The sequence below is a fragment of the Rhopalosiphum padi genome, chromosome 2, assembly GCF_020882245.1.
Source record: "Rhopalosiphum padi isolate XX-2018 chromosome 2, ASM2088224v1, whole genome shotgun sequence".
Classification (NCBI taxonomy): domain Eukaryota; kingdom Metazoa; phylum Arthropoda; class Insecta; order Hemiptera; family Aphididae; genus Rhopalosiphum; species Rhopalosiphum padi.
Genome location: NC_083598.1, coordinates 52,093,931 through 52,117,733, shown reverse-complemented (window position 1 = coordinate 52,117,733; position 23,803 = coordinate 52,093,931). Strand labels below are relative to the sequence as shown.

The 23,803-nt window shown below is 25.7% G+C and overlaps 1 protein-coding gene across 3 annotated transcripts in view; it reads left to right on the top strand.

Moving 5' to 3' along the window:
• Positions 1 to 1,417: 1,417 nt before the first annotated feature.
• Positions 1,418 to 23,803, top strand: part of LOC132921391 (triple functional domain protein) — a 116,493-nt gene continuing 94,107 nt past the window's right edge. For all 3 annotated transcript variants that reach the window (XM_060984397.1, XM_060984398.1, XM_060984396.1), the window contains exon 1: positions 1,418 to 1,706. The gene's annotated coding sequence lies outside the window, so the exon portion shown is untranslated. The remainder of the gene's footprint in view (positions 1,707 to 23,803) is intronic.

Sequence of the window (23,803 nt, the reverse complement as noted above, 5' to 3'; positions counted from 1 at the left end):
TTTAAAATTGAACTGTTGTAAAGTTGATGTGTACTGTACCAAAAGTTGTTAAAGTTGTGTTATCCAATAATACCATATAATGTAACTCTATAATATTATACCTATAGGGTATAGTCTTTTACAAATTATAATGAAACAAAAAAAGGTGAATTAAGTATTTTGTTATTTATTTTATCGTTTTTATATTTATATCATAGGTTGTGAAGAAAAATAATGTAGTATTATAGTATATAATAATTAATCAATAGAAAAATGATTCTTATTTACAAAATTAAATAAAATTAATTTTCCTCTTTTTGTTTTTTTATACTATCAATAATTTATTCTATAATAATAAAGTAAATACGTACTAAATACTGATTATTATTATTTTTTTTACTTATAATTAGGTATTTTATAATAACAAAATGTTCCTTAACTTTTCAAATAATATGACATCGGTAATATGCAAAATATCATTTGGTCAATACTCAATAATATCAGTTTGATTTGAAACGAAATTTTTAATTCTAGACTCTAGCTATGAAAAACACAAAATTTATATAAGTAATGAGAACGAAAATGTATACCTGCATAAATTGGTAAAAACATAAGAAAAGGTTTGCAATTATTTACAATTGTTTAGTGATATTTTGAAGTCAGTGGGGGGGGGGGGGGGGGGCTGGCTAAAAAAGTTGAAAAATGTATAAAAAATATAGAAAAAGATTTCAATTAGGGAAACACAATTTGAAATTATTTGGTGGTATTTTGAAATCTATCATACAAAGTGGGGGATTAACTTCATGTACATCGGCAGGTTTACATAGGCATTTTTACCGGGAAGGCGGGAAGCCGGGAACCATCACATAGCTAGGCGGTAGGTATTCCTAAGTGGATAGATAGTGGTTTCAATGGTTTGTGTTGATGATTTTCTAGTAGTCTAGAGTAGTAACTACTAACTAGTAAGATTTACGTGCTAATCGCATTTTGCCCTTTCGAAGAAGGCTTCAAAAATGAGTCTGAACTCTTCGATTCACAATAATTATTATCATTTATTTAATTTTACTCAAAAGTTAATTGTATGCTGATTGTTGAGCGTGAGACGTGAGTCACTAAATATATGACCAATAATTATTAAAATAAATAATAATTAGTAATTAGTAATTAAAATTTACAATAGGTAAAAGGGTGAAAAAGTAGACCAAGAATGTATGATGCGCGATCTTAGAAGATATCTCATATCTTCCATGTATCACTTGTGTTATCAATTATTGTCTTAACGAAAATAAATACGTCGTGGTGGTCACACTGAGCACTGTTATATTCTGTGCACTGAGGTACGTAAGTTGTGCTGCGATAGAATAGATGTCGTCGCGGTCCACCAACAGTTCCGATCGCCGGCGGCGAGACACGACGAATTGCCGAGTGTCGGGCGCTGCTCCTGACCAACGGGGACTTCGACTACCATTGATTCCGACATTCCGTGTTGACGTTCAACCGGCTTTGCAGTTTGTTCTATGAATTTGTACGAAAAGTGTAAAAAACTTAACAACGAGAAATACGTTTATTTGCGCGCGTTACTAGTTATCCTCGGGTTTTTAAGTCGAAGTATTGTGATCATTATGTGCGTCAGCCGAAAGGAGTTTACTGATCGGATACTCGACAGTGACCAGACGTCGTCGAATCACGGCTGAGCAACAGTTTGAACCCGACGCCGCGATAACACCGTAAGTCTTACCTTAGAATTACTAATAAGACAAGTGTGTGTAATGTACTTGGTCTGACCACTTAGACGTTCTTACACAACAATAGAATTAGAGTATTTCTATCATTATATTCGTATATTTCTATTTTTTCTGTGATTGAATTCTTTTCATTGATAGTATTGTATTTTTAAGAAATAGTAATTTTTATTATCATACCTACCTATCTACCCCTCTAAGGTCATTTTTGTTGCGATGTTTTCATCTCCTTCGAGTAAAACCTATCAACTTGTTCAAATAACAGCTTCTTTAAAGACTAAATATTTACCTCTAGAACAATAAATGTATTTTGCATGTCTCATTATTATTGTTGATTTTTTTTTTATTTTTGGTCTTCTATTGTAATTTTACTGTTTATAGTTATATCATCTAGCCCACAGTGTTCAAATCAAAAAAAATTTTATTCTGTTTTAATTGTACCTACTGTTGTAAAACAACTATTTTCTTATTGATTTGATAGCAGTTAGGAACCTACGATTTCAGTATTTTGTTAAACAACCTAAAATATTAATGTAGATGTTCTACATCAATATGAAATCATATGTATTAGGTACATAATTCAGCGTCAGTTAAAATTCACCAATAATAAACATTAGGCACGTGCATGTCTAGTTGTGATGAGTTACTAAAGTTAAAAACTGACAAATGAATACCATTTTGATGTTTTATTGAAATATTTTATATATGATTAAGTTTTATTTGGTTTTGTAATAAAAAAAAATAAATGTGCTAAGTACCTAGATGCCTTTATTAAACATATTATAAATTAGTTAGAACTATATTCAATTGACATATCTTTTATATGAGAGATCATGTAGATTTGAGCTTATAATTAAATATCTAAATATTTATATGTATTAGTATTACATTTATGTAGAAGTACAATGTTGGTCAGTAGAGCATCAAGGTTTTTGTTTTTGTGGGGTTCAAAATTTTTTACATTGATTTTGTACACAATTTAGAATTTGATGTTACACCTTATAAATATAATATTAATGCTAATAAGTAATAGGAGGTCTTTAGCTCCCCTAGAATCCGCTACTGATGTTGGTTAAGTTTACAGCTTATGAGTTTTTTTTTGTCATTTATTTTGTACCTCAGATAATTAAGAGAAAGGAATTTTTTCAATTAGTGTTTTTTATAGATTGAGTTAAGTATACTTATTGCAAATTATTTCATTTTAAATAGTGATAACATATTTTATTAGGTTACAACAGTATACTATAGTATTTGGTTACCTAAAAATGTTATTTTAAATACTTAGTGCTTATTTTATTCGAAGTTGGTAAATAATAGATAGCCATTTGTTTTAATTTGTTCCCTCCTTAAATATAGTATAATATACCACAATATAGGTCAGAATTTGAAAGAACATAATGTATAAGATCTATTCTTGTTGATACTCAATTATTAATTTTCAGCTACTTTCATGGACACAAAACTGTAGGGCTCTTATATATATATTGTATATACTTTTATATGTTAAAGTTAATTTCCTCACTATTTATTTTGATTTGTGTTATTAGTTTAGACATTTATCTTATTGAGTTTTCATATTAAATAAAATCAAATACTTGAACTTTTTTAATTCTTACATTTATTTGTATGGTTTATACCTAACAAATTGTATGTTACAAATGTAATTCAATCTTGTTCCTATACTTATAGTAAATTAAATTGTAAAACACTATAAGTCATAGGTGATTAATTAAAAAAAAAATAAAAATAAGTTATTAAAATTATGATTTATGAGATGTTTAATTATAATAAAATTGATGTTTAATAATTTAATAATTAAGTTAGGTTAGACTAGGGATGCCAGATTTCAAAATAAAAAATACGGGACAAAACTATAAACAATTATATTAGGGTTAGGGGGGGGATTGAAACGTTGGCCGTTGGGTACCTACCATCCCAGTATATGTTATAGCTTAATAAGTTTTTTAAAACAGTTTATTTTGTTAAAAATGCTTTTTAAAAAACCAAATAGAAATATGGCACAAAACATTTCACAATGTAAGAAAAAATAACTAGTCAAATAAAAATAATAAAATAATTTTTAACCATTAATAATTTTCATTATTCAAACAATTCATTCTTATTATTTATTTAAATAAACATACAAATATTATTTTTATAACATTATTAATAATAGAATTAGAATCTTATAGACTTATATAGATAATTTAAAGATTAAAATGATCATAAATATTTTATTTGGTAAATGATTGAGTTATAGTTAAGAGTATGCAGTATTGTAGTAGTTCACAATCTTGACTTTGAGTATATGTTAGGAACCAGATTCAGAATTGTATACCAAACGGTAAGTGATAGGAACGCATAGATCGGACACATTTATACATAGACCCTATCATAGACCTTAGTATAAGGTCTATGCATTTATGTTAATCACTATTATCAGTCAATCAGTGGTTAAAAATATTTTTGTCTTGACATTTGAAAACACATTTTGAATATTATATATTATACAAATATTAAACAATAATGTATTATATTTTTACGGGACATATGGGACAATAATTTCATAATACCGGATATTTTTACGATATTGGTTCTGTTACGAGGACACCGGGACACTATCATGAATTACGGGACTCTCCTGTATAATATGGGACGTATGGCATCCCTAGATTAGACAATTTTTTTAAATGGTTTATTAGCTAGTTAGGTACTTAATTTTAGTTAAGTACTTGACGATGTATATGTTTTTCATTTGTGTGTAACATAGTTCTATTGTCTAAAGTCATTAGCTAAATTATTTTTTCAGCACTTAAACGATTGTGATCAAATGTAAATTTATTTAAGAATACCTATTACTACAAAAGCATTTTGTATTGAATTTAGTTGAATTTACTTTAGGTAATATCTAGGGTATTATTTTGTAAATTCAGGGATTCTAATTGGTAGTATCATATTATTTTAATTATGTTCAAAAATAGTCTACCTATAAATTATTTTTAATATTATTAAATTATTATTTTCAAAATAACTTTTGAAGGGTTAATATAATAATATCATTTATTTTGAACAATGCGTGTATTTATTTAAATTAATTTAACTTAAACGTTTGTACAATTATAGTTGAACAAAAACCTACCTACATTTGTTGTTATTAATTATTTTTAAACATATTGTATTAGGTATTTAATTATGTATATTATATTTTGTTAGATTTATTTATTAACTTATATTATCTTTTTGTGGGTACTAATCAATTACTATGAAAAGTTACCAAACAATTTTGTTAAACCTTAAACTTTTTGATTTTATTCAAAGAATAAATAAGAAACCATCATCTTAAGAGCTTTATACCCAGATTTTTATGCTCTTCAATAATTATTTCATAATATGTAATTAGTTAACAATATTAAATCATAACTATTATGATTAGAATACCTAGGTATAGTGAGAGTTAAGGAGTTTAATTTAATGAGAATCATTTTTACTGTATTAACAATTAATTTTAGCTTGTTATTACCAGGAATTTTAAGTAGCCTATAAAATGATAAGATATTAACTATTTTTCAATATTTAAAAGGACGTTATATTATGTGCATGTGTTCAGTGTTGTTCTATTTAATAAACATAAAGAATTTTGAAATTGTCGTTGAATATAACTAACTTTTAATTGGTTAATAATTACTAACCAATTATTTTTAAAAAGAAAAATCTTATCATAGGTACTTGACAACTCAAAAATTGTAATATAATTATTATGTAAATACATGTATTGTTGTATTGGTAAGCTTAGTTAGATATAAACTACTATATATACTAACTATATAACTTATTGCTAAGACGTTATAATGTAAAAATGAACTATATGTGTATACAATATGATATTCTCAAGAAAGTGTGGAAAGTCATAGATGAAATACATTACAGTATCAATCTACATATTATATATTATATTGCTATATTTGATTATTCTCATTTTTCATGATATTTTTCATGTTATTTAGTTATTTGATGTGAATTATAATGGCTGATACAGAATTAGTTCCTGAGCTCCTACCTCACATCTAAAATTTGTTCCAGTTTCTGTTCAGGTCAAATAGTTAAAACTTTCATTTTAATCTTAATATATTTTATTTTATGGAGATTGAATAGTATTCAAATATTAAATTAAATTAAATTTTGCAGTAGTAATACAAAGAAACTTACCAACAAACAAAAAAAAAAAAAAAACAACCAATACTTGGAAAACTGTATGACTGACTACATTAATGGAAAACTTACATAATTAAAATATTTGAAGAAAGTTTGCTTTAAATTTGCAAGGTTAATTTAATCTAAACCTATTAATTCAACAATCTTAAATTTTAAATTATCATATTTTATTATTTTTATTTTATATACCTAAGTGACGACTGGTTGACTACTGTCTACTACATCAATGATCGCCAACGTACATTTTTAACTGGGCATACTTCAAAGTTGATAGTTTTAAGTCTGTAAAATTGGGAAGCGAAATGTGTGTAATTAAAAAGCGAAAAGTAACTTGAGTAGTTGTAGGATCATTATACATTTTGGGTGTAATTGTTTTCCGTCAAAATGACCATCGCCGTTATCACCATGACTGTTTTCCGCCAAAAAAAATTAATAAATTATTTAAGATATTTTTTGAATATCCTGCGATATTTATCTATTATTTTTTTTATTGAAACATAAATTACATATTAGATATTATGATTTGTGATTAGAATTAATTAACTTACCTCCTGTAAACTTAAACAGCTTGTGGCGGAGATTGAGAGTTATTATAATTACTACTAAATAATGTGCCCAAGTTATTAGTGTTATTAATATCTGCTATTATTATTTAATCGTATTATTATTATGTTATCCGTGTATAATTGATAGGTTATTGTTTGCTACCAGTCTGAACCTGTTTAAACCGTGGTCTGTGACAACAATTTTCCATGTCAGAATATTGAAGCGATATCGAGTAACCAGGGTCGGCCTGGGTACCTGAGGGCCCAGGCAGGAATTATTTTCTGGAGCCCAGCAATAATTTTAAACTGTATTTTGGGGTAACACAGTACAGGGGTCCAGGAACTATAATACGGCAAGGGCCCAGGCAGGAATCCCGGCCCTCCGGCCCTGGCCAGGCCGACCCTGCGAGTAACGATTGACATATTATGCTAATATATACAACAATTTTAAATGTATACACGTGTATACATCTAAAAACGGCATTTTAGGTGCTTCAATAAACAGTGCGCTGCTAAAATGATTACAAAAAATAATTAAGTGTAAGATAAGATATAAACAATAGTTTATGATCAATGTCTGTGAAATAAAGTGAGACGCGTACATCGTAATCATTAGTATTTGGCGGATTTAGATTTTTAAGAGTTCTCAAAAAAAAAACTTAAGTAATTAATTAATTTTTTTGGCAGAGATCGGAATACAACCTTGGGTGGAAAACGGCCATGGTGTTAACCGAGGTGATAACCAACTAGGATAATTTTGGCGGAAACTTCCATAAATTTAAATGAGAACTAATTCGGCTACTCCCATTATTATTTATTTGTATGCATTAAAATATTATTATTTTTGCTACAATTTAAATTTGTTTATAATATTATTTTTTGGGTTATTTTTGCCAAATTATTGTGGTTTAGTGTACTATACCAAACATTTTTGAGTATTTTGTAATGAAAGGTTAGTTAGTTTTATTCATTTTTTAATGTGGGAGAATGGGAGATCATGGTTTCAATGTACCCTGGGCCCTGGCATTTATATACGAACGAGATACGAGACTACGAGAGTAATAATATTACGTGCTGTACCTACATTATTATATTCATAAATTATTTCTATTAACATTTTCAAATGTATCTTAGATACTGAGCTAACGTAATATTGGTTTTAAAATGATGTGTGCTTGTTTATTTTTTTCATCACGTTTTAGAATCGACAATAATAAATAGCAAATTATTTGCTTCAATTTTTAATATTATGAGTGGTTGTTTCTGGTAGTATATTTTAATAAATTAATATTATCTGTTTTTGGGTATTTTCAATACTTTTCTCAATAAAATAAATAAGAACAAGAATATTTATGATTTATGAGATATTAATTTCCGGCATAATCAATTTGGTTTTTTTTTGTTTAAATTCAGATTTAAATGATTTTAAAGACTTGAAAAATAATTAGTATAATAATTAGGTTATTATTAGTTATTTATAGATATTTCTCAATTTCTCAATTTATTAATTTTTTTTATGTTGATAATATTTTAATTTTTGTTTTATATTTAAAAAGTTTTAAAATTCAAAAGGTAATAATTTTTCTTCAAATGCTATTAGTAGCTTTTAAGTTTTAAGTTGTAATTAAAAATATATTATAATTGAAGCTTGGAACTTTCTGTTATTTCTTATACTTTCATTTTGTATACACTACCTACGCAATTAAAAAATAAATAAAAATATTTAGACTAATTATTTGAAGCTATTATTAAAGTATATATAAATTAAAAAAAATGTTATACCATGAACCTATTCATTACTGTGGTCTTTACTTCTATAATATTATAGAATATGTCAATATTAATTTATATACGATTTTTTTGCCAAAATATATTTCAACCTACCTGATTTAAAAATTACTAATAATAATTTAAATATAATACAATGAAAATTATCTTTAGAAAAAAGGGTTTATCCACCTGTCTTCTCTGTTCAGAATCTATTTTTATATACATTAACAGTTTGTCTTTGTAATAAAATTCAAACCTTAATTATCTTCTGTAAATTGGGTAAATTATTAAATTAAATTATAAAAGATACGAAGCTAGTTTCCTATTTTTTTTGTTACGTAAAAAATTGATAGCATGGCAATAAGTAAATTTTTTTTAATATTTGTGGGTACAGAAATACACCTACTTAATTATATTTTTAACAAAATAAAAATCAAATCTTGAAAATAATTTTTTATTTTACAAGTGGTTTTTTTTTTTTAATAACAAGAATAACATTTTATTGTCTTTACTCTTTATATTTATTTTAATATCATTAGCCTTCCAACTATGTAATACTTAAAACTTTTGATCAGTATAAAATACTAGTGGGTGCTTATTTTACATATGCATATCAAATTTCATCAAAACTGATCATGTAGGTGAAGCAGTTAGCCTGTTATGGTGTGTGGTTGGTATAATTGGCGAGTTATTATTATGTGAAATAATTTATTGAGGAGATTAAATATGTTATGTATTCGTTTTAAAGCAGCAAAGATAACCGTATCCGTAAGTCTATAACTTCACAGTTTATTTTGTGTTGAAATATAAAAAAATTGTGTGAACATATTTTTTAATAATATTATATTAAATTATATTATTACAAGTATAACATATTATATGTTACTTATTTACTGTGAGATTTTATTTATTGATGGTGTTATTAAAAATATCATAAATACATTCTTTTAGAAATGTTGATATTATTTTTTTTTACGCCCCTTAATAATATTGACGTTTAAAAACAACAATAGTTTTTAGGTATTTTATGTTATTTTATAGATGTTTTCGACATTTTGTTTCAGTATTTGTATTTTCATGTATTTTCATGTTCATTATACATATATACTTATTTTTACGTACACATTTTTAAATTTTAATTTAATCGAATTATCACTTATATTTTACTCATATAATAATTAGGACTACTGTTAGTAGTTATACTATAGATCAGGTTCAGTAATAGTATTATTTAATGATACAGTTAGTTTATCTTATTGTTTTGGTAAAATGGTTTATTTTGATTACATATTTGGTGCCTATTTATAGGTATGTTAACCGTTTAGTACTACTTATAGCTTAAGATCACATGTATACCTACATATGTATAATTATATATCTGTAATGTTATATTCTTTGTATAATTGTATAATTGTAGTATATATGGCGTAATGAGATTGATGGTTGTTGTACTTATTATAGTTAAAATCAGTTAATATAATTTTTTATACTATGCTATTTAGGTAGAAATATATTTGTTGTATTTACAATTTACTGTCTTGGTTTTTGGATTTTATAATAATTATGTGTCTTCTATATAATATAAAGCTTTATACAACAAATATTAATCGGGATAAAAAAATAAAATAATGGTATTTTAAAATTTTATTTTACAAATAGTTATAAAGTTAAAATATTTTTAGAAATTAAGTTGTATTAAAAATGGTCGTATACAAAAGTACTGGCCCGCCACTTTTGACAGATGTTAGACCCAGAATCTGGAGATCTGATTTTCTTATAAGGGGCCGCAACACCCGCATTTGTTAACTCCGTTTATAAGTGTGCAACACAGTAATTTATGCTCAGCAGATCACATTAAGCTCCGTTAGATTAAAAATTAGAATGAATCAAGCTATTATGAAACTTGATGGTAAGAACATTATCTGTGTTTGTATGTTGCTTTTTTAAGATAGTTCAATTTTTTAACAAGTTATGTGTATATAACATATCGTAAATTATAAATGCTCATAACTCACTTAAAAACTGAATAATCGTCAAAAACCAATACACAATCACAAAAAATGTTCTTACCATCAAGTTTCATAATAGGTCGACTCACTCTAATTTTTAAACTAACGGAGATAAACGTGATCTATTAAGCGTAAATTTTCTATGTTATGTACTTGTAAGACGGAGACAACACATGTGGATGTTGTGGCCTCTTAAGTATTGTTTAGTATTTAAAACCAAAACAGAAATGTCGTTTCAAAATTGAAAAATGTTTTACCTATAATTTACCCTTATATATTGTAATATGTTTACGTATATTTTATCGAAGTTTTTGCTAACGCACATGTCCTAGAAAACAGGAAACACTTCTCTTACACTATTATATTGATGATTGTTATTATTTTATTCTCATGATATCATTATGATGGTGGGTAACGTATAATAAAAGTTGATGGATGAGAGGGTAACGGTTAATCGAGGTTTTACTACTATGTCATGATTCAAACAGTGATTTAGTGAAATTGTATTAAATATCATATATTCATATTATATAATACATTAATGCCGATAAATAATTTCAATATTATGTTAATTTTAATATAGTGTATTAATATATATATTAAAAACATTCTATAGTTTGGTATTATTATCAACATAATTTATCGTATTCCATATCTTTACAAAAAATATTAAGTTGTACGGATGTTACACTCATTTGGCAGGCGGTTTAAACAAATTGGTATTTGGTGGCGATAGTGTACTGTTGTCTGTTTGGATTATTTTTTTTAGCATTGTTTTACTTGAGCGCTATTTATGACAATATTGAAATAAACTAAAAATATTTATTTTTTGTTATATTTTAGTGATAAAAAAAAATGAAAACAGTTAATTATACTTTTATTTGATACCAAATTTAAAATCAACAGATAATTATTGAGGTTTTGTCATATAGACCGCTTAATGCGCCATAACTTATGATGCATAACTATAACTTGTTTGTTATATACTATAGAATTTTTTAAATAGGATTTTTATCTATATGATATTGTTTAATAGTTAATATTGTAGTTATAAAGATAAATATTTAAAATTTATTGTCAATGTGAACTTAGCTAATAGGAAATTAATCTCATTACACTACTTCATAAATACGCCACTACTGATCATTGACGATGTCAGCGAATTGTGATTATGTGTTTCTAGCCCGAATCCGCGCTCAGTGTACCAGACAATTTCAGAATATTATTATACGTAGTTATGTTTTTAACAAGTGTTTGATAATAATAATATTTACATTGGAGTGGAAAGCTTGGGTTTACACGGGAATTGGGTCACATTGCTTGGATTCATAAACGCACATGACATATATTATTATTACAGTTTAGCAATGAATTTCCTATCTAGTGGGGTGGTAACAGTTTATCATCAGAAAGGAATTTTACGAAAACATCACCGTGAATAACCATTCGTTCATATATATTATGTTTTACACGCCGATTTTATGACAACGATGACGACACTGCAACCAGTTTTCCAACGATCGATGATCGTCGATGGATGCCGCGGATCGTCACGATTTGACCGCTTGGAGAAGGTTGCACATTTTTATTCGATCTCACACCTATCCGTGTCTGTGTGTAGTCACTAAACGTAGATCTAGTTTATTTTCTATAATTACTTTTTTTTTTATATATAAAAACTGCTTTGACGTTAGTTTTTTTATTTCGTAAATTACGTATATCCACGATTTGTACTATTGAGGGAGGGGTCCTGGGTTTGAACTCAGAACTTCCTCCTATTGAGTTGTATTTAAGTATTCAAGTACCAAATTTTATTCAGTATTAATACGAATCTTATTATTAATATTAAACAATAATATTTATAGCTATATAGATACCTACTATTATATATAGGTACAAATAAGTCTCTGCCCCTCAGGAAATTTCTGCGGTTGCGCTACTTATGTACTTATTATAATATACGTATTTTAATTTTAAAATGTTTGTTCAGTTATTTACACCCCATAATATGTTTAGATCGAGGTTTAAATGATGTATAAATATATTATACTAGCTGACCCGGCAAACGTTGTTTTGCCAAAAAGAAAATACTCAAAAATAAAAAAACATTCCGGAACACAAAAAATCAATCATCAAAAAATTAAAAAAAAGGGTTTTTCCAAAATATTTTTCGTAAAAACCTTCTGGCAATTACGAACAATTAAAAAAAAATTTGAGCCAAATCGGCCCAGTCGTTCTCAATTGATAAATTGTTATACATTTTTGACTCCATTTTTATATATATAATATATATATATAGAGATTTATTACATATATTAGTTTATTACATATATAATTATATTACGGTTATTACATTTATTGCACAATGCTTATTACGGTTTATTGACTCAGGAGTATGGATACACAACAACATTTGTGTAGCATTCGCCTGATTTCTAAAATATATTCCTCTTGCTTTTCAATCGAGAGGAATGCCTTGAGCGTTCACAGGTAAATCTGGCAGCGGGTTTAAGATAAATTTTTGTTCGCTTGTACGTGTTTGTTTCGGTTTAGGCATTTTAGAATAATGCGTGTTACGTGTGTTCAAGCATGCCCAGACTCTTATAATATTTTATATTGTGTGTATGATATAGTATACATCGTTCACTCATACAAGTCGCCTTTCGTATATAAAATGATTTACGGACAGACAATTTTTTTTCGCATTATCTCTGCCCACTCGTTAATTCTTCCTCTTCTCGCATCGGCTAGGTATTACCGATCCAATTTTCATCATTCGATAGGCTGTCTATACAAAATGATAAAACACGGACTATTTTCGCCGACCGTGCGCCGCCATTGTATATCAGCTGTATACTAATTGAGTCTCAATACCTAAACGGGGAAAAAATAATATAGGTACCAATTAAGTCGCCCCAAATAATGATGCCCAAAAAAAAATGTAGTTAAAATAATAACAATATAATACATTTTTAACCATACCAGTTAGAGTTAACTGAAAGTTCTAAGTCTCTAAAAATGTGAAGGAAAACATATTAGTTTATATATATTTTTATAAAAATATATTTATAACTCGCCCAAACGATGTATTAAATAAATTAGGGTCCCGTGTAAATTTCGCTAAAATGATATGTATAAATTCGCCCAAACGATATGTTATTTTGGGTCATTCGCCCAAATGAAAACCGCCCATTAAGTCCAAGGATTATTTTGAGTAAAATATAAAATCAACCATATTTCACGTATATGTAGACGACTTCGGGATATCGTTGATATTTTATACAATGTTTATCTCACACATTTTTACCAATATAAAACTGTAGTTTTATCATCACCTATATTCATTTAATTATACACAAGTAACATTTAAATTATTTATATTATATTAGGGTCATATATTATTATATAAAAAATTATTTATTTAAAAAAAAATTAAGTGTAAAAATGGAAAGGAAGATATTTTATTTTAAATTTTGACGGAACTCAGTATTAAAAACACGCGTGGGATCAATTAGTATATACCTTAAAACAGCCGAAACGCAATTTATCCCAGGTTTTATTGGGACTCAATTCGTATGCAGCCATATCAGCAGAAATTCATCATTTTCACTCTTTTCTCATTTATGTCTGTCTTTAGTGTGCATCCTCATCTTAACCTACTCTGACTGCATTGCGCATCGTTCGTCAGTATTTCTCTTTAAGTGGCTGTTACTTGCTAATACTTCTTGGTAACGCCGTTTCTACACTCATATAATGTCGTAGTTGTTATTATTATTATCTAATCAACGAACTCAGTGAACCAAGGTATAGAAAACATGGTATATATAAATGTATCACGTAAGCTGTTTTGATAATAATCAATTACACGATGATGTCGACGAGTATTGTAGTATATTGTATGTTATTATGTTATGATGAATTCCAATATTATCTCATTTTATTATTGTTCACATTAAAAAAATTATATCGTATTGGTCGCCTAGTTTAGTAATTAAGCCGTTCCTATGTGTACGTATCTGTGCTTAGATGTATACTGTATACACATTTATATAAAATACAGATTATTTTAATTTTATATTGTGTATAACTGGACGCAACATTTTTTTGTTTATTATTTTTATTTTTATATCAAAGATAAATTTGGATATACTATAAGTCTATAAATAAATACACTAAAATATCGTAAATAAATATAAATACAGTATAATAATCTCTTAGATTTATATATATATCATACTCTCTTTATGCTAACCTTGTGATGAAAGTATAGGGAGTTAATATTATTTATTATAACTAGAGGTAGGATTTATATTATTTTAATATTTCTTTAAGTATGATATTCTTATGTCATTAAAAACCGGCAAAATATTTTCTTCATATTTTTTTAAATATCAGATATATGATGTCTTATGTCCTTAAATGTGCAAAATATTGTTCTTTTAATATTCTGCAAAAAAAAAAAAAAATAATTAAAATTATTCAGTTTAAATTTATTTTATTTTATTTTATTACAATAAAAATTATTTGGTGTATTATAGGTACACTAAAATAAGTAATAATATGTAATATAATTATTAATTATTTTCTTCGGAAAAATATTTATAAAAATAAAATATTTACAATAAAATTTTCAGCTCTTTTTGGGCTATTCATAGGTAAGAGAAATTTTTTTTATTTTTTTTTTCTATAAATGTCGATTGAAAATTATTCGCTCAAGAGAAATGTTTAAAAATTTAATACGAGTACAAAGCTCCTCATAAGTTCTCAATTATAATATATTTAAAATCTATGGTTACAATATTTAACTGCGTGTTAATTATTATCGATTAAAGTTAGAATTCTAACAAATTTCAATAGAATTTCTAAAATACAAATTATTTTCTAGTTAGAAATGTATAAAAAATTTTGTTTTCATACCAAAGATATAAAAATTTAATACAAGATTTTTATTAGTTTTTCAACATATATATAAAAAAAATTATCTGTAAGCTTAATTCATTTTTTATGAGCATTTTAAGTTCGAATTTTTATGATATTATATGAATATTCATCCATAAAATATTTTTTATGTTTTGTTGTACCTATTTAAAATAAAATAACAGCGAATACTTGAAATTTCACTAATATGATAACATTTTTTAACTCTCTTTGTGTTATTGTAGGTATGACCAATTTTAATTTTATTTCTATTACTCGTATTGTCGATAAAAAATTATTCGCTGGGTCAAAATTCTTAAGTTTTTTATTTTTTTCTTAATTTTTAAGTTGTTCTTATATCTGTATAAAAATATTAAAACTGCAGAAACATTTTTATACATGCATTTGAAATTAGAATTTTGGTGAAATTACTAATAACGATAAATAACGATGATAATTATTTCGTTATAAATTAAAAATCATTTGTGAGAATTTAAAATTTTTACATATATTATATTATTATGAATTTTACTATACGCAATGCTACTTTTATTTATTTTAAGATATTTTAAGATATTATAAATTTATTTTTTATTGTCATACAGAAAGATGTTATTAAATTTTGAGCTATACATTTTTATAATTTGGTATAAATATATATTATAATAATTAATTAGTAATAATATAACACATGCAATATTTATGGATAAAATTATATCAACCTACCGTGTAATACTAAAAGTAAAATAAATTTCTTAAAATATAGCTATATCAAAAAAATATATCACGAAGTATACTTAGTGATTTTAACTGGCTCAGCTCAGAATTGTTTTTCGTTTATCATGATTTATATCATTGAATTCAAATTTATCATACCTATAATAGTGACTGATTTGAGACCTAATATACAGCTAGCTGAGCAGTACTAACTTCCCAATTTATTTTTGAATGCATTTGAAGCTGAAAGTCTTAAATTATTCATTAAAATAACAAAAATGTACAAACTATACACTTACAATTATTTTTATGGAATTTTAAATTTTAAATTTTGGCGTAATTATATATTTTTTAATGATGAATATTAAGATTGATATTAATTATTTTTTTATAATTTAAGATTATTATTTATGTAGGATGTGGGCTTATAACTTAGGTTATGTTTATTATGAAATTTACTATACACACTGGCATGACATTTTCAAAATATGTAGATTAATTTTAGAATATTATCTTTTTGTTCAATCAACCTATTCATTCACTCTGTTTTACAGTAGGGTGGTATAGAATTATTTGTAAATACTAGTGGCTGTTCTAAAAATTATACTTGCGTGTATTTTTTTATTGATTTCATATAAAATATTAAAGAGTTTGCCGAGAAATGAGAATAATTGTAGATCACATGTTATAAAAGGTGTTCAATAAATTATGTTTTTGTTAAAACTAGACAGTCTACTTATTAGGACACCGTAGTAAGTGTGTAATAAAAATATTGTGCAATGACTATTATAATAAAGTATTATTTTCTCATATATTTTGTGTCTAAAATGTTCATGAATAAATGAGGTTCACAGTTTATTATAATGCTACTAGTTATTAACCTAAATAAAACATCGTTTTAATATTTGAGTGAAACATTGGTTACTATATTATTGCTTTTAGGTGATTAAGTATATTTTTTGTAATAGTTCCACGTATTATCAAATAGGTAGTTTATTCACATTACACTTGGTATCAAATTAATTAGATTATTTTAAATGCATTTTTACTGACATTTATTCGTAAATTAAATTAGAGTGGGATAGTATAATTAGCAATTAATTATGTTTTTTTTTATAATTTATATAGGTATTTGTATGTTCCATCAATAGTTGATACAGTGTTGTACTACATTTAATTAAGATGCGTAATAATTAAACAAAATAAATATTCAATATGCACGTATAAAATTTAATTCTATTATTTATTAAAAAAACTAGGTGCGGTCCTAATTAGTTCGGGTTGTACTGTAATTATACAATCAAAATTAATGCCCGTACCAACCATAAATTTGGGGGTTTTTGAACCCCCCCCTCATATACGCCAAAGATATTAAGGTTACTATTGTGAACAATTTAAATTAAAAGCCTATTACTTTATCTTGTATATAAGAAAAAAAGCATATTATTTAAATTTTTAAAAGCGTCATATCTATATATTAGAACGTATTATTCTTTTCCAACAGTCATATTTTAGTTTATAATCAAATATTTAAAAATAAATTTTATTACAAAATGGATTAATTTTATATATATTTTACATATAAAACAGCTAGTATATCAACTATATTTTTATTGACTATTTTTTTTTACAATATTAATTTTAAACTTATCGAAATCAGGTTCTTTCATAATAAGGATTTAATATTTTAAATTAAAATGTTTTATTCTTCTGAAAAGAACAATAAATGGATATTGGTAAAATAAAAATGTATTTTTTTTTGTGTGTCATTATTCATTACGTATTAGTCATCAGTTCACCACACATTTTGAAGCAGTAAAAATGCTTTTAACTTCAATATTGAGAGTGGTTTCTAGTAGCTAATTGTTCCATAGTTGGTATATTTGAGGTTTAAAAGTGTAAAATTCTTAGTTTTGTAAAAATAATCACTAGAAAAAATGTATATAACTGAATCATTTATGGAATACCAGTTTTTGCAAAATTTTTGTTTTTTTTACAAATAAAATGTAATAATTGTTATGACTTAAAGTTTACATATAATATATTTATATTAGAATTTCCTAGTTCCTATAGTTATGATTTTTACGAAACAATTTTAAAAATATTCAATTTTTTTACATTGTGTATGTTATTTTATTTGTTGTCTTGTGTGTAAATATCCAATGTTGTTAGAATTTATAACAAGAATTCTTCATAAATTGTACTTATTGCAATTAAATATAGCATATATATGTATATATTATTTATACATATTGGAATAATTTTTTTATAATTATTTGGAGCTAATATTTTGACAAAATTTGTTAAAACTGCAAACATATATACATCTTATTAAATTGTAAATTTACATGATTTTTAATTTTAATAACTTCGCATTGAAAATATATTAAAGGTACCCCATAAAGTGTTCTTACAGCAGACAAAAATATACCTATATGATATATATTATCATAAAATAATATTTTAATATGTATTTGATTTTTATGACAAAAATCGTAAATACCTGTAGTTCATACCGTATTACTATTAGAAAAATAGATTAGGTACTAAAAGTATTATAAATACGAGTAAATTATAAAATATACTGAAAATATGACCTTTTCTGCTTGGGACTCACTCGGAAAATCCCTAAAAATAGAGAACTCCGCTCATAATTGTTTTTCGTGTACAATTATTTATTATTGAATTCAAACTTCACATATTTACTCCATAAACACTCTAAAATCTCTCAACAATGCGATTTCACTGATTTTTAAATTTTTTTGCCATAAACGTACCTCTATAATACTGTTATACTTATTAGTTTTTTTTACCAAATTATTAAAATATAATTATAAATCTGTTTGATTAGATCTATTTATAATTAGGACTACAAATCGATACAATTTGGGCGTAGAATGTAGGAAAAAGGTTCTTTAGAAGAAACACTGAGCTATTTAAAATTATTTAATACTTTTTTTTTACAATAGTGCTATCAATTGAAAATTGTAATATTTGTAATAGATGGAATGTGGACGACGTCAAAATGTTATAGAAACGATTGATTATTTTTAAGTTTCTTTTTTCTTTTAACGCTGTAGTAATAATTGAGTGGTTACCGCAATTTGTTTTTATTTCATATTTTAACTTGTTTAACTACATATTTTGTACTTAACTTTTGTTTCTATTGATGATTAGAGTAATTGTTTATAAAAAAATTTTCAATCGTGTATCTAAAATGTTACATTATTATTTATTATTATACAACGTTTACATTATAAAATATATAATGTATTCTTTACTCAACACTCAGATTATTCTCTTTCATAATTTAATGAATGCAAATGATATTTCAAAGAGTTGAGTACAGTGATAAAGTGCGTAGGTGTATGCTATTGTACATAATGTATTATATTATTTATTATTACAATTGTCGCTATGACGTTTATTTTATATTACAGGTTCGAATTATGTATTACAAATTGTGGACGATTCTATCAGAGCTTCCGCTAATAAAAGTCTGAACTACACAAATTATTTTTGTATTCTAGACTCTAGTAGTTGATAAAAGTATATGATTATATAACTTATTGGCTTAATATATTGAATATAATTTTTAAATTTAAATACGAACGATTCACTTTATTATTAAATATATATATATATATAAGTATATTTCTTTTTAAACGTAGGCGAATTGTAGGAGTTTTGCATACCTACATTTGTTAGATGGCTGCGTTGTATGGTTATAGACTATAGTATAGTATACACTATACATAATAAAACTACGCATCAACACAAGCTCTGGATTAATGACAGGAGATCTTATTCATGGTATGCCAGTAGTTAGAAATTTAGAGATTCCTGAATATTGTACATTGTATCTGTATGTGATTGGCGGTCATTTCTACACCAGACCTACGGCGTCGGCAAGAACTGCGTGATATCGTGAATTCACGATAAAATAATATTATTATATATGGTCTGCGGGGGCCCGTCGTCTGTCTTGTATACGTGATTAATTAATTAAAAAAAAAAAAAAAAGATGAGATGAAAACCAACTGTAGCGGTGGTCTAGTGGTGGTATAAAAACGTACGTGCACCGCGGGCGGTTGCGTTCAACTTGGTCGTGGAACTGTACAGCAACCGCCATGCCATCGGATTTGGTAGTCTGTGCAGTTAGCCGGCTGCACATTATATATTATATAATACCGTACACTATAAATTACGCAAAAGGTATTGTTTTCTGTATACCAAATAAAAATAATAATAATAATAAAAACCTGTACGACCGCTGCCGAATTCCTAGAATCAATACGAATAATAATCGCAATGATATCGAAAGATCGAACACTGTGTAATCTGTGTTGTTTAGTACCTATAGGTTTATTTTATTATTGGTTAATATTTCTTTATACAGGGTGACTCTTTTATCATAAACCACTCATTATTTCAAAAAGTATTCATGTTTTTGAAAACATTTTTTTACATTGTTTCAAGTTGTTAAAAATCAACGTTTTTTTAAAAAAATTATAATTTTAAATATTTTTTATCCTTAATTTTTTTACTTTTTTGAATGACAACAGTTTTAATTTCATATTCCAAAGCAGAATATGTTTCTGAGTATTTTGATACATAAAAATCGAATTTAGCTCGAGTAGTTTATGAGTTATAACATAAGTATTTAAAGTTTAGATGCGTGGAGTGGAGTGGTCGAGGTTACCCCGCAAAATGTTTGTCCACTTCTCCGGTCACCGCTTGTCTAAACTTTAAATACGTATAATTCATAAACTACTCGCTCTAAATTCGATTTTTATGTATCAAAATACTCAAAAATTTATTCTGCTTTGGAAAATGAAATTAAAACTCTTATGTTGTCATTCAAAAAAGTAAAAAACTTAAAAAAAATATTTAAAAATATAATTTTTTAATAAAAACTTTGATTTTTTAACAACTTGAAACAATGTAAAACAATGTTTTAAAAAACATGAATACTTTTTGAAATAATGAGTGGTTCATGATAAAAGAATCACTGTATGATAGCAACTTACCTGAGGTTTAAATAAATTTTAAATATTTAATAGTGTCTTTACCGACAAATTTCATGTTTTGAAACATGCGCAACATTTTTTTTTTTATGTTTTTGTATACGTAAAATTTGTATATAATATAATTTTGGACAAGCACACGGGTGAAATGATATGGCATTGGTTATCACTACTTATCAGTGAATTTTTAACGGTTTAAGGTTCAGCATTTGATTGTAAAAATTATAAATTTAGAATTTATAAAATTGTACCCAATAAATGACCAAAAAATGAGTATGTTAAAAAATATACCATGTATAATGTGTTATGTAGGTATATGAAATAGGTACAGTATACCGTGTGTTCAATTTTAAAGGTAACAGGAAATATTTCTAACGTATGACCTTTAATTTGATTCGGGGTTTTTTTACAGGGTACAGGACATATAAATACATATGTTTTTGATTAATTTTAATTTTTAATTTTTTGTTATCTGCGCATGCGCAAATAATAAAAAAAAGTAACAGGATTGTTACCTTTAAAATTGAATGAACACACGGTATAATTTAATATTGTTTTGCGACGAATAATGGTTTATTAACCTTATATGGCGATATAATTTGTTTCTATAATAATACTTTAATATATACTATACAGCTGATTCTTCAGGAAGAGGAAAAATTATTGGAAGTCTGTTTTATTTATCGGTCTTAGGAAACACTATCATTAATGTTTATGTTTAAGTTATATTTTAGTATTAAACATGAAGAATGAAGATCTCTTTACTATATATAGGTACATTAGGTAGCCGATCGATGTATAGTAATTAAAGAAAAATGTATACAAGTATTATATTGTGATAAATCATATCATCATATTAAAGGTATCTCCTGCATATTTTTATGTAATATTTTCTTTTCTATTAAAAGTTACATAGGTATAAATAATGATAATTTAATACAAATTTTATCTTTTGAAATGTAGAAGTATTTCAACATTTAGATTCATGTATACGATTTTAATGTAATATCGTATTGTCGTATTTTAATAACTGTATATGTATATGGTTATAAATAAACTCGTATAAACTATTTATTGACATTTTGTCTTTGTATTGTCAAGTATTATATGTGTACTATGTAAGTAACAGCTAATAGGCAATGTTAGATTTTATTTCGAAATAAACTATAATTTATTTTTACATATTATATTAATACAATTATACTACTTAGGTACGATATAAATGTAGTACAAATATAATTTCAGACCAACAAATAAATACATTTATTGGGTAGTTCAAATTCGTGTTTTGATGTGTAACTTTTTTGTATAAACAACTATAACAACTATAACAACTTTGTGCTGACCAAGCTGCGTGGAATTGCTTGTAATTAATGTTAGATATTTTTTTTTTTTATTAAATTGTAGCTAATAAACGGCTAATATAAAAATAAGCTTTTATAATTATAAATATTTGTTTCACTTAAACTTTTTTAGAGTAGTCTAAACTGTAAATTTATATTTACTATAATATGACGTGTATTGTACAATATGATGGTAATCGGTCAAAAAGACATTGGGGGGGGGGGGGGGGCTGGGGAAACGCACGTGTCAAAAAGTCCGTTTTAAAAAAAGTTGGACAAAAAGTCCGGATTCAGTTTTTATAGTCGGACAAAAAGTCCAAAAATACAAAATATTTTGTATAATTAATATTTATATTAAAAATTTAAAAATGTTTATAGTTATTATATTATATTATACACATTATGTTATTAATGTTATTATATTTATTTCTATTTTCTTATTTTCATTTATAATTATATAATTTATTAGTTTATTACAAGTATTTACAACATATTAGAACATCAATATCAAAATTTATTTGTAACTAAATACATTTTAACAAACAATGAATTTTATTTTATTTATAAACACGTCAATCTAAACAAAACTAAAAAAATAAATAAATAGTATATTATAATTATAATAAAAAAATATAAATTTGTCATTATTATAGATACCTAACTATACTACTATAGTGGATTTGTTATGTTTATGTTATATTTTTGTTAGTAATACGAAAATATAATAATATGTTTACAGCATTTTTAAATTTTTTAAATAAATATTAATTAGGTACATAAAATATTTTGTATTTTCGGACTTTTTGTCCGACTATAAAAAATGAATCGGGACTTTTCGTTCGCGATTCGTGCAATATATATATATGGCGTATATTTTAAAAGTCATTGAACTACTACAAGCATTTTATAAACTGTTATAATTTTATCTTTGTGGTAATTGGTATTTTATTTTCGGTAAAAAAGTTAAAAATAGAAATCACGAATAATAACAATCATAATAGTTTATTTTATTGGTGGTTTTCGCTTTGTTGATAAAAATTAAGCATAGCCATGTACACGAGACAAAATGCATACTTCGTTTTAATTTAATTTGAATAGTAGACTCAATAGGATAATAACCATGGAAGATTATTTGAAAGTTGCGTTCGTTACAAATTTTTTTACTTTAAATTTAATTAGTATTTATTTAAATTTTAATTCTTATTAAATATACGGGATAGATGTTTTTGAACATTACATTTTACATTATACAAATAAACGTATATTAATTATATAATCAATGACAAAAATGTTATAATAGCTAGAAGTTTATTAACTTATTATACAAAAGAATTCAAAAGAAATTAAGGATCTACATGGGCATTGGTCATCATACATCTGATAGGTTCATTTTTAAGAAAGTTGGTTGAGGCAAAGGAGCTACGGATCGGGAGGAACGTTGAGGTACTCTGAATGAAATTAAGGACAGTAATTCAGGAGAGTCAATATTACCTCGTTACAAACTTATTCCCTGAATTATGTCTACGCTCAGCCAAAGAAACC